Here is a 13,856-nt window from a genome sequence, read left to right on the forward strand (position 1 = left end):
AGCTACAGTAGTTGGATCGATTCGGGAGAAGTTGGGCATCGAGCTTATGCCAAAGCATTGTAAAAATCAAATCAAGATATTAAGAAAAGACTATCATAAGATGAAAGGCATGCTTGAATTAAGCGGGTTTGGATGGAATGATACTCGAAAGTGTGTTACTGCTAAAGCAGAAGTATAAAATGCTTACATTGAGGTAAATTAATAATATATATTTTTAGCATACAGAATCTTTATAGTTGTATTAATGTTAATATGTATTTGTATTTTAATGACCACAGATGTGCCCTAGAGTAATGGCGTTTCAGAACATCCCATTTCCTCAATATGATAATATGGCAATAATTACTGAGATTGACTATGCTACTGGCAGCAAATCAATGGTGCATACTGAGTTGAACGAATTTTCAGAAAATCCCACATATGGGCTGGGGCATTCGACTCAAACTCATTTAAAGCTAACCTTAATGTGCCTTCAGGGTTTAATTTCTTTGATGCAGGTATACGACCTACAACATTGCCAATATTTGGAATGACTGATACTCCACAAGCTAGGTTATCTTCATCAAGACTGCAAAAGAAGAAAAAGAAGGCAACAATTAATAATGAAATGGTGCAAGAGATGAAGCATGTAGCCTTGTCTATCGAAGCGACTCGAGCTACAATAATAGAGATGCAAGACAAACTCAGGGAGTTGGTAAATATGCATCACACTACCTAAATTTAAAAGAGTAACTTCCGGCAAACTATAATGTAATGCCTTAGGGACGTACCAAATATAGACGAACCGTATACATGGCGAGCATTAAGGTATCTCTTAGAGCATAGAGAGTTAGCACTATTCTTCATCGAATTGCCTGTTAAGCTGAGGTGAGAGTTTATTATAAACGGTATTTGAGATTGATGATTGTATTACATTCTTTTTATTTTGTTTTATTAAGTTGACAATTTGGATTTGTATAACTTTAAAAATATTTTATATTTAATCAGTTTTTATCCTTTTATTTATTAACATGGGTGCACGTATGTTTTGTAATTTCTATGGTATGTATTTAGACCACCCAAAATTAGAATAGATATGTTTATCTTAACACATGACAGTGGTGAAATTTAGTGGGCCCACTTTTATGGCCCACTTTAAGTTTGGAATTACTTTTTTTTTCCAATGTGTATATTTTGATGGGTTTGTTATCATAATTATCTATGTTGTAATATATTTTAATCACTTTGGATATTTTAAATAATTTACTCAGTCTCCTTGAATATTCATGCAAATATACCATAAAATTTGAGGGAGTTTCAAATCCACACTCCCAAATATAAATTTTACAATCTAGGGTATTCCAAATCCAAGGTGCCAAACAGAACCAGGGGGTTCCGAATCTAGGGGGTTTCAAATCCACACTCCCAAATAGGCCCTTAGGCATGTACCTCACTGTATTGTGTTTTGTAATCCCACATCTTTACAAAACTAGTTGAATTCTTTTGAAGTGAATTCACCACCATTGACTACCTTTAAGACTTTCAATTTTTGCCCTATCTACTTCTCAACCATTGGCTTTTACACCTTGAATGTTGCGAAAATATCGGATTTATTTTTCAAAAAATAAACTCATACCTTCCTGGAGTAGTCATTTATGAATGAGACAAACAATGATGACTCCCGAGTAGAAACAACGGGCCACATCCCTCATACATCCGAATGCACATAATCAAGCTCCCCTTTAGTAATATGTTTTTCCGACTTAAAACATAACTATGATTGTTTACCACATATATAATGCTCACATATATTGAAATCAATACTTTTAAATGCAGGAATTAAACAACAATTAGAAACTATTTTCATATCATGCTTGCGCATGCCATAAGCATGCCAACATGGACTCTGTTACAAATGCTGCAACTTCACTCGATATGGTATTCTCGATCAACTTGTAAAGGTAAATGCTTCGTTGCACTTTCATCATTATGAGTGCTCCCTTTAAAACTTTTAGGACATGATCAAAACCAGTGAATTTGCACTCAACTATCTTAAGTGTCCCAAGAGATATTAGATTCTCCCTTAGGTCAAGAACGTATCTCACATTGGTTAGGATATGCTCCACCCTATTAAACATCTTAATGCGCATCGTTCAAACACCAACAACCTTATAGGCAATGTCATTACCCATAAACACCGGTCCACCATTGCACTTGCTATAAATAGGGAACCAATTTGGCTGAAAAGTCATGTGGTATGAGGCCCCCATATCTAAAATTCACTCGTCGTTGAGATACCTAGATTTAGATACTGTCAGAACATCACCACCATTTACTTCCTCAGAGGATTCCATTGTGTTGGATTCTTTCGGTGTATTATATAATTTTTCTCCATTCCGAGCTTTAGGATTTCAACAATTTTTCTTCATATGTCCCATCATGCCACAATTCCAGCACTTCATCTTACTTATACCCTTCGATTTAGATTTCGATCACGATAGCATATTGCATACTTGGTTGATACATGCAATAGCATATGAAGGCCCAAATCCAAAGTTTATCCAGATCCGATGAAACCTGTAGATAAGACCTCCATACCTGAATCTCGAGAAGTGGTTGAGAAGAGAAGATATGATTTCTTAGGTTCTTATTTGATAAATGCGATATCATATAAAAGCCCAGATCTGAAGTCTATCTAAATTTAGTGAAGCTCATAGTTAAGACCTCCATACCTGAACCTCAGAGAAGGGTTGAGAAGAGAAGCTAATAACTATACTTATAACATTCGTAATATCTCATGCAACCTACTCGTGTCCATGTATTGATTAAAGTCACCACTAGCCAAAATGAAGGCTTTAGAATTCATGGTTGGTTAGAATCCATGGAATGCCTAGAGATAAAGAAAATCGAAAAATTTCTAATTTGAGTGACTCTTAGATAGATATGTATAATGGATTCAAATAAGGGCATCGATTATAGCAAAGGAAGAGGTGACACCCTTTCACCGCCCGTGTCAAGTACAGTCTCTACTTTTCCAGGTTGTACGTTTTTAAAGGGTATTCAAAGAACTTCCAATAAAATACTAAGATTTAGATGTCTAAAATATACAAAATAAACTAAAAATAAAATGAAATTAGTAGAAAAGAGTTTTTGTGATAAAAGTATAGGAAATGAAAAGATTATCGAGTTTTCGGTTACTCCTTTTAAGTCATGTTTTCTGATGCAAAAGATCATCAAGAGAGGTGACTGTAGAGCATATTTTACCTAATGTCAAAGCAGAGCCTACTTTCTCAGATGTTCATATATAGCAGGGGGGTTGAAAAGAGTTGGAATATGCAGACTGAAAAAGGACCGGTTGAAAGTACTATTTAGTTTGTAAATGGAAAGAAAGAAATGAGTTCTGTGATAAAAAAAGAAGAAGAAGAAGAAAGCAGTGAAAGGTTGGATGAAAGTACGTAAAGAAAGAAAGGATTAGAGAAGAGATTCCTCTCTAGATTTCTTACTCTCCAAAGACTTTGCCTCTCACTCTCTGGAATCCATCTCTTCTTCTTTCTTTTTCGTTTCTTTTTTTTCTTCATTTGGACTCTCTATCTTCCTTCCGATCTTCCAGCTTTTGATGTATAATCTCAAACTCGTGGTGGGGTGACATCCATATTGTAACAAAATTGCTTGATGAATAGATCGGCCATCCTATTATTCCCTCTATGCCTAAGCCTACCTAAAGAGCTGACCACCGAATCCCCCGCTGGCCATCGGGGACCGAGTGGTAAGCCATGATCTGTAGGGGAATGGATCACTCATTCTTCCATTGGGGACAGGTGCACGAATGGCAACTCCAAGCGTCACACATCCGCCGCCTACCTATCGTTTAGGTGGCACCAGCGAGATCCAGCTACGGTAAGGAACTTCGTGTCGCGACATCAGAGGCAATAACGGAATCCTGTATCGTATGGGAAATCGGAGTGCCACCTACCCCGTTCGATCCATTGCAGATCCACACTAGTGCTATAGTCTCCATGGCTACCATGTGTGGGGCTGTCATACTAACTATGGCGCTATGTGAATCGATATCATTCCAATAAATTCAGCTTTTGTTGATGAATATTTTTTCATTTAGTTACGAAAAAGGGCTGGGGCATCATGAATTTGATTATCTAATTAGAAGAGCGTCATCATTCGGAAGTGAGTATTGTCAAAGCCTCCGCCTCTATCTCTGCCATGAACACTTGTAGCACTCGTTTCCCTTCTTTCTTTTCATACATACTGCTTCTCGCTCATGCTCTCCCTAGAATTTTCTTTGTCTCCCTCCTTTTATAGGCGTTGGGAGGGGAGGGGAGGCTACAAACCACGCCCTCTCATGGATGGGCATGGAAGATGGTGCTGACCATGGCATGAATGATGACAGGGATCATGGCATGAATCATGGCAGAGGCTCGTGGGAAGCTCGCCTAAGCCAAGCCACGTGCCGGTTAGCGGTTAGAGGGCCAGAATCTACTAGCGGTTGGAGCCTAGCCATATCTACATGGAAATGGCTGGACTCCAGCCATTTCCGCGTGGAGACAGTGGCCCCGTACCATTTTGGTGTGTAAAATGAGGTACACCTGAATGAGGTGTCTACCATATAAAAAGCCATTGGACATATGCACCCTACCATGGTAAACTTTCAAATACAAAACATGATAACCAAGTTATAGATGGGCTACAAGTGAATTTCGATATTTGGAGTGGTTATGGATCGGCAAACTTGTGATTGATCTCCAATATTTTTGGTCCACTTAATAATCATATTGATATGGTTGGATGTTAGACGCATACCACGTGAGCCCACAAAATAAGTACAATAATGTAATTTCTCCTTTAATAAAGACAATAATGAGTGAACAGTGTATATTGGATCTGGGAGGCACTATTTGGTAAAATCAAACAATATAAGCAATTTACAGTAAAAATGCAATAAATTCCAACATGTGGAATGATCTTAGCCACTGATTCAAGACCTGGTAATTAGAAATGGACGATCCGGAAAATGTCCAACCCATAAAAGCTACGATCATCCAACCGTGAAGATCTTTGGGGTTTGGCCAATCCCCGCAAGGGCTCACAGACGAACCATGTAGCAGGTAGTGGGGTCCACCGTGCTGTGTGCATGACATCCAAACAGTCTACTAGAGTAATCTGTTCATGAAATTGAAGCACGCTAGAGATAAGGACGATCCAACCATCAGGTGGGCCCCCAACTGAATTTGGAGATTTCAACTGGCTGTCCATTATTTTCTATGGTGGGGCCCACCTGCATGTGGACTGTATCTGCCTGATATACTGGCTTTCCATTTTCACGATAGGGTAACGTAATGGATGACTTGAATGCCATCGGCACGCTACAACGGCCCCACAAGCAGCTGGTTGCACGTTTTTCGACCAGCAACATGTTGCAGGTGCGACGTACCAACAACCAAAATGTCTCGTCCGGTGGATAAGTGGGCCACACCAATGCTTCCAATCCGAGCCATTTATCTCATTTAATATACTATTATTATTATTTTTTAAAAAAAAAGAGTCATATAATTGCTGAACGGTTTCTGTGTGCCTTTTTGCTAACCAAGTTGCTGACAGACTCTGCCCCCTGTATTATAATGCATCCAATCAAGCATCGTGGCATTTGGACGGTTAGGATTTAGATTCGGATATTAATATATCCCCCACCATCCGTACGTTTGGTATTTTGCTATAAATGGATGCGAGGCCCACGTACTTCCGTCCATTGGACTCAAACACAAATGAATAAAACAAAGGAAGATGAATCTCGTGTTCTCTCAAGATGGAGTGGGGCCCACAAGGGTCATGAATTGTCTATTCCTATCCAAACTTCTTATGGGACCACAGCACATGGTTTTTGCTGAATAGCTTAAGGTCGGTGCTCATCCGGAAATGGTCCCCATTTCACCACCCGAGGATACATGCACAGCGTACACGTGCCTTCAGTTTGTACAAGTAGGGCATACGGTGGTGTGATCCAGACCGCTGGTTTTCTGGGACCCACCGTGGATGGACCATGACCCAAAATTCTCCTTGATTGAAAAATCCAACCTACCAATTTTGGTGTTTTTTCTTTAGTTGAATGTGGACCATTTTTGTACTTGTCTTCTTAGCCGTTCATTTTGCAGGCCACAAATTTAATGGGTAAGATTGTATAATCAAGGGCATAAATTTACTGGGCCAGTGTACTTTGATGGTGGATCTCAGCCGACCAACTCATATCGTTCCCACTTAGAGAAGTACCAAACGTGTGATTGGGGAGGACCAATCACGTGTGACAGGTTTACACCAGCTCGTAGTTATCATTTCATCACCAATCGCCACGTGCCTATAATGGAAGATCATGACAGGCACGTGATGGTTAGGCAAGCTCATATCACCCATTACTGCATGGAGAGTTATTTGATACTCTGGGAAGTGTGATGGTTGATACGATGGCACTTCGAAATTGTTCATATATCAACTAATAAATCATTTTAAACCGTCCAAATTTCGGATCTACTATTAGATAATTGATCATATAAATCTTAGATTGAGAAAACAATCTTATACTCTGATTAGTGGGAAGAACTTTGTTGAATTATGACCGACAATATTTTCCATTTTGACCTTCAATTAACTGTCTGTCGACCGGAAATTTTAAGAGGAAATCAATGTAATTTTATGTTTAAGAATCATTTGAATTAAGATACATGAAGTGTACGGTTGTTTAAAAGTTACATGCATGTTTAGTTTTCAATTCGTTAATACACGTGTATCAACATTCATACGCCGGCAGAATATAACGTTTCTCTGTTGCGTGAAACGCGACGGAGGAATTCACGTGCTTCCTGCTTCTTTATTACGTAAGCATGTGCATGGTTGGACTCGGATTCACGAGTGAAACATTCAGTACTGAGGTCGGTGTTGTGGGCCCTACAATGATGTGTGTGTTTTATCCATGCCATCTAACCATTTTTACATCTCATTTTAGATTAATATCCCAAAAATAAGGCAGATACAATTCTTTGTTGGACCACACCATAGGAAAGAGCGGTAATTGAACGCTCACCATTAAAAATTAAGTTTTGGATAAGCTGATATTTAGGTGTAAATTGAGTATTTATTATTTACTTTTCTATTTACGTTCGGCAGCCGCCCCTTGACGCTGACTTGATGTTAGTGTGTTGAAATGAGGAAAACGGAGACTTATTTTCACTGAAATCTGTGGGCCCAGTGTTATGTATGTGCATGATCGGTTCGTACATTCATTTTTCTCTCTCATTTTAATGCATGATATAAAAAATTAGGAAGATCCAAAGCTCTGGTGGACCACACCACATAAAACGGTGAGAATTGAATACTTACCGTTCATTTCCTTTTTTGGCAATAAAAGTTTGGATCAAGTTTACTTTTGTGTTTCTCTCCATCCATATCTGTATGACGTTATAAACAGGTTGGATGATTTTAACTTTCAATCGGATGATGTTCCATTCCTCTTGTTTATTGTGGTGTGGCCACTTGAGCCTTGCATCTGAATCAATTTATTGGCTCATAATCTAAAATGATGACATAAAACATATGGACAGTGTAGATTAGACACATGTATAATGATAGTTCCCAGAAGTTTTACAACCATAATATCCATCTAATAAAAATATCCAAAAGCATCCTTGCGCCGCCCTTTGGGGTGAAACTGTCTCTTGAATTCCTATGCCCTTTCAATCATGTGTTTGAAAAACAAGTAGGTCTAACCAATGGGAGCTGATTGCGTACTCCCTTTCTCTGGCCGGTAGCAAGAGATCCATATGCCTCACTGTGATGTATGTTTTCTTTATCTTGAATTATTTTAAGATATAAGCCCAAAAATGAATTACATCCAACGCTCAAGCGAGCTACACCAAATGGTAAACTTCGCTTGTATTAAATTCAATTGATCTTAAGTTATTTGTAGTGTGGTCCACTTAAGCGCTTGATCCACTCATCTTTTTATATGGATAAACATATACATCACAGTGGGTTCTTGCATATATCCAAATTCATCACTAGAGAGGATAATTTCATTTTTGAGGTCACGCTCTAAAATAATAATCCAAAATGGATGGCTACATCGCTAAAGCACGTACATTTTTTGGGCCCACAATGTCGGTATGCAATCTACCTGTGATCTAGACATAGATATTCCTATACCTAGGGTTATGTGGTGCTCATAGAGATATTTAAGATAAATCCACTTTATCCATCTATTTTGAAAGATCATAATAGAACAAGAGACTAAAAAACAAGTAGTTTCAAAACTCAAGTGGGCTATAACAAAATAAAATAACGAGAACAAAAAGGTCCACCGTTAAAACATTTAGTGAGCATGTTTATATGCCATCCAAACTGTTCATAAGGTTATTACCACATAAATTAATAATTATAGCGATAATTATATCCTCATATATAAATTCTGTGGCCTCATGTGTTCAATCCTCACTGTTTTGTATGATATGAATTTTCGGTTTGAGTTATACTCTTGCCCTATTGTGATCTTGCAAAATAAATGGGCAAAGTAGATTTATCTCGGACATCTATGTGGGCCCATACAACCCTAGGCACAGGAATGAATCAGTGTGCCTTGGTTCCACTGGCAATCCACGTCCTTTGCAAGGAAGTGGATTGCCTATGAGTGGTGGCATAGAAATATTCCTATGCCTGAGGCTATGTGGGGCCCATAGATATGTCTGTGACAAATCCACTCTATCCATCTGTTTGCAAGACCACAAATAGAAAAGAAACCTGAAAATCAGATAGATCCAAAACTCAGGTGAGCCACACCAATGAAACAATGAGAACAAAAACGTCCACAGTTGATATCTTCTTGGAGCTTTCTGTGATATTTATATACTATCCAAACCCTTCATCGGTTTATTACCATCAGATAAACTATAGGCATAAACATCATCCTGATACAAAACTTCCATCACCTGGGGATGGATCCCCACTGTATCTTAGTTAGTGCCTGCTTGAGCATCAACCGTCATACTCAGCCCGTGTTCGGTTTTGCACGTGTGGATTACATATTTTATTTTTTGCTTTTTACATCTTTTCCACTTATCTTTCTCATCTCTCCATGTGATCGATCTTTTCCACTTATCTCTCTCATCTCTGCATGTGATCAATGGTCCATATTAAAGAAGGCCTCACATGATGGACGGCTCATATAATAGATGGTCCACGTCAAGAGTTGACCCCTAATGATAAATGACCCACATCCAGAATGAGCCGTATGATGGATGACCCACTTTGATGGTGGTGGCCCAAACATGGATGGTAACATCAAAAGTAAGATCCACGTAATAGGCAACGGACATTGATAGCGGCACCAAGTGATGGATAATCATTGATGGTGTCCCCCTCATGATATATGACAATAAACGGACTTTTGATCTTTTATTTATTTATTTATTATTATTATTATTATTTGTTTTTAAAAAAACAAGGAGTGGAGCATCAACAACCCCAAATCATTGACGGCAAATTATTAGGGCAGTCACATCTCCACTGTCCTAGTGGCAGGGGTAAGGATGAATCAGAACCGTCCATGCAATGGACCCTGTTGTGTGAAAGATACCTCGTTTCAACACTGAGGTCTTGGTATCGATTCCTTAGAGGGGGTGGCTAACAGTGAAGTGTGAACTGACAAGCTAGCAAAGAAAAATAAAAATAAAAATGGACCCGGTTCTTTCTTTAATGATGGAGATACTTCCGTAGTACACTTGGCACAGTTGTATTGTGATCCGGACTGTCCAAATCGATTGACCAGTTATCCATTGGTTGACTCACTATTATACTTTAAACCATCCAATTGATGACCATGGATCGGACGGTTGGGATTGCCTTTTGTGTGTAATTCGAGACGTATCCTTGATCCACAGTGGATTTCACATTTTGAGAGGTTTGCATGGCATGCGTATTGTTGCACTCCAATTTAATCAAACAGGACCGGTAGTATGACTGAGGGTCTAAATTGGATACGTGTGTGGGAGTAAGATGTTGGGGGTGTGCTTTAGTTGTTTGAATTGTTAGTGTTACCTACACGGGTGTACTTGTTGGAGACAGGAAACAAGATCCAGTCTTTTTGGCCACCACTATTGTGCTCCGTTCAGGCGATTTGTGAAAGGAAATGAGACTAATCCTTCTCAATGATTTCTTTTACCTTATGACAATAGATGTGAGTTTATGGTATCAAGGATATGTTCTTTTAGCATGATTCACCACCATAGTTCAACAACAAATATAATGGAGAAAACAGATAAATATCGAAAGCATTCTTGTATTAATGATTTTTACAATAATGACACTCACGATTAGTTTGAGGGATGACGGTTTGTTAGTTACCCAATTAGGACTGAGTTTTATAGTGAGACAGTCTTAATGTGCAAAATAGAGGACAGATTTTCAACAATTTGTTTGTTGCTCAGTCAGAACCAGGCTTCATGTTAAGATGGCTAGTGAGGTGACAACCCGTTCATGGTCTTTGTTATAGACAAGCACGTAACGAGACAGTCGTGAATCAACTATTCATTTGTCATTTAGTGTGTAACAGATTTTGTGGTAAAATAGATGGCGTAATCACCTAGCATATAGCAGGAAAGCCTCGTAACCTTCCATTCGAAATTAAGCGATCTTTCTTTCTACCCATCGCGATACTATGGATGAAGGGTGGAGAGCTAACGTAAGGACAACAAAATAGGGGCTCCATGCTATGAGCAGTGATGTGGCTGAAATTAAAATAAATAAAGTAAAAGATAAATGTCTATAGTGGACGGGAAAATAAAGAGTTGGTTGTATTGGCATGAGACTTCAAACTCTTCCTCAATTGCTAATTTTATAAGCTTCTGAGAGGTGGTGACCTTGTGTATTCTTAATCATTGTGAAAGCTCTGGACGTTCAGCTGTGCATATCTCATTAATTATTCCACGTCAAGGTAGCTTATCGCATATGTAATGTCCCAAATTTCAAGGTCGAGCATCTTCTCGATCCCCCATATTCAGGGTGTCACTTATACTTTGCAAAAGTTTGATCTTTCGATATATTTAATCTGATATCCGAGCAATCATAGAACTAAGCTAAACATTATAATATACTCTGAAATAAATGCATTTGATATAAGAAAACAAACTAAAACATATAATGCCCATCTATCAAGAGTACGGGTCCATAGATGAGGCCCAATATATAGTTCCAACAGTAAATAAAATATATCAATGTAAAGTCCACCCAACACTAAATCATCCGTCACATCTAGCCGAGTGCGCATTGGCTACATCAGTCTCTCAGACAGTTAAAAAAATGAGAACTCCTCCATTGGGTCCATGTACGTGTCCTCCAATTCGTTTGCCTCAATAACCCTTATATGTACAACATTGTCTGGTTGGTATTTTAACACACCTTCCTAGAGTGGGAGTTAGTGATCAACTCAGTAGTTGCATTAGTTCTAAGTTACACATGTTATCAACTCAATCAATGCAGGTAATGATAAAACGGGTAAACAAATATTTCCTAAATACTCTTGGTAATGCACGAATAAAATTATGAAAAGATACATACCCTTACCATCCGACACTCCTTTACAAATGACTTCAATGCCTATTTCGCAAATGCCAACACTCCCTCATTACGCGACTTCAATACCAAATCGCAATAACCTAACATAATGCGATGCGAATAATATGTAAGTTTGTCGAGTAGTTATTAAGTCATGTTCATTCAGGATGTTAGGAAAACTAGAATACCTACATTTTATCACTGGTCTTAACCGGATCATTATGCTCGGAATGACTGTTACGACTCCTTGCATATGTCGTTTGATCTGTTTTGGGTTCGTCACTCGCAATCAGTTACATACAATAGGCAAGTTTTTATCAATATTGCTCAATGGACACTATATAGAGGCTCATCACCCAGACATATGTTGATAATTTGAACACAGTGTCCCATACCATCATGCTCGGCTTATGAGTCTTATGGATCACATCACTAATGGTTATAAGTAGACTCATCTAATCAGAAAATGGTATCTTAGGTTCAATTGGTCGTTGTCATACATTATGAATATAACATGATCAACTGAATATTAGGCTAATTTGATTGACTTAGGAGAATCATGGCGCAACCTGCATTGTGTGCAATTATCGCGCATAGTCTAGCTACTGTCGGTGATCCGTGTTCGACTTGGGGTTAATCCAACAAGCCTAGGGTGGCCAACTTAACTTGGGCCACCCCTTAATTTGGGCAGTTTACTGCTATTTAATTTGAATTTGTATATTTGTTCATTTGAGAATTGTTTTAACATGTTAGTGAAAGAAGGGGACACCAACAACTCAATCAACCCTTGAGAGTCAGGCAGACTCTAGCACACCTGTGCATCTTACTCATACACACGTGTACCAAATTTAGACCCTCGATCGTACAAGTGGTTCAATTCGATTGAATTGAGTACAACACCTACAAAGAAAATCTTGACAAATAATAGAAATTGAGTTTGATGGCTTGTTTGGATTTGTGGATGGCATGGTAAAGGAAATATTATTTATAGGAAAACCTTATTTCTAAGAAATTGTAGGAAAGGAAATTTTGTTTTTCATATTTGTTTCTAAATAATATTTTAAAATAATTAGAGTGTTTTCTATTTTTATTATTTGGTCAAATAAAAATTTTCCTGCCAGCTATAGGAAAATGTCGAATTAACATGCGAAGCACATATAGAACACATGAAAATAGACAATGGCATTTGTGGATGCTTAAGCTTAATAGTGTCACACATGATATATATGATGGGTGCTTGAAGTTGTACAATAGAAAATGTGACACAAGCAAAATTATAGTACACATGTGGGCACTTAAGGGTAGATGGTGGCACATGTAAAATATATAGAGTGATTGAAAATGGAAAATGGTACATGTGGGTATTTTTTCACATATGGGGCACAAGCAAAAGATGGACAATGGAACATGTAAGATACAAAAGATGATAGACAATGGAAAGTTTGCGCATGTGGTACATGCAAGGCACTTTGTACATATGAGGCCCAAATGAAGATGGATGGTGCTACACATGCAACACATCAAAAGATGGACAATGAAAAGCTGGCACCTGCAGCACATTTAAGGTGTTTTGTACATGTGGGGCTCAAGTGAATATGAATGGTGGCACATATGCGACAAATCAGGAGATGGACAGTGGAACATAAGATGGACGGTGGAACATTTGGATATATGACACATGCGATGCAATTGGAGATGGGTGGTAGCACATATGTATTTAACTCTTGAGAAAGTCATTTTCTTTCAATTGTCGGAAATTGTCTTTCTGATAAGAGAGGTTGGAAAATAAATTTGTTTATTTTCCCAAAAACAAGAAGAGAGTGGAAAATAGTGTTCCCAAAAAAGTCTTCACAAACAATAGAAAATTAGTTTCATGGAAAAGAATGATTTATGACCTTTCTTTCCCATGAATCAAAATAGGCCTTGGGAAACAATGTTTCCTTTCCTTTACTTTCCTTTTCATGAATCCAATTGTGCCCTTAGGGATTCAAGGAAAGAAAAGGAAAACATGATTTCCCAAGAAACTAATTTTCTATTATTTATGAAGACTTTTTTTAAAATAAAAATTAGTAGGATGCACCTTCGCTCATTTCCTCTTCTTATTGGAAAATTAACAAATATTTATTTGTTCCCTCCTTCCCACCTAACAAAAGCATTTTCCTATGAGGACCTATTTGGATTCATAGAGGTGAAAGAAAAGGAAACACCATTTCCAATGAAACTAATTTTTCTTTGTTTGTGAAGTTTTTTTGTTTTTTTGTAAAAATCTG

Source organism: Magnolia sinica, chromosome 7 (genome assembly GCF_029962835.1).
Source record: "Magnolia sinica isolate HGM2019 chromosome 7, MsV1, whole genome shotgun sequence".
Lineage (NCBI taxonomy): Eukaryota > Viridiplantae > Streptophyta > Magnoliopsida > Magnoliales > Magnoliaceae > Magnolia > Magnolia sinica.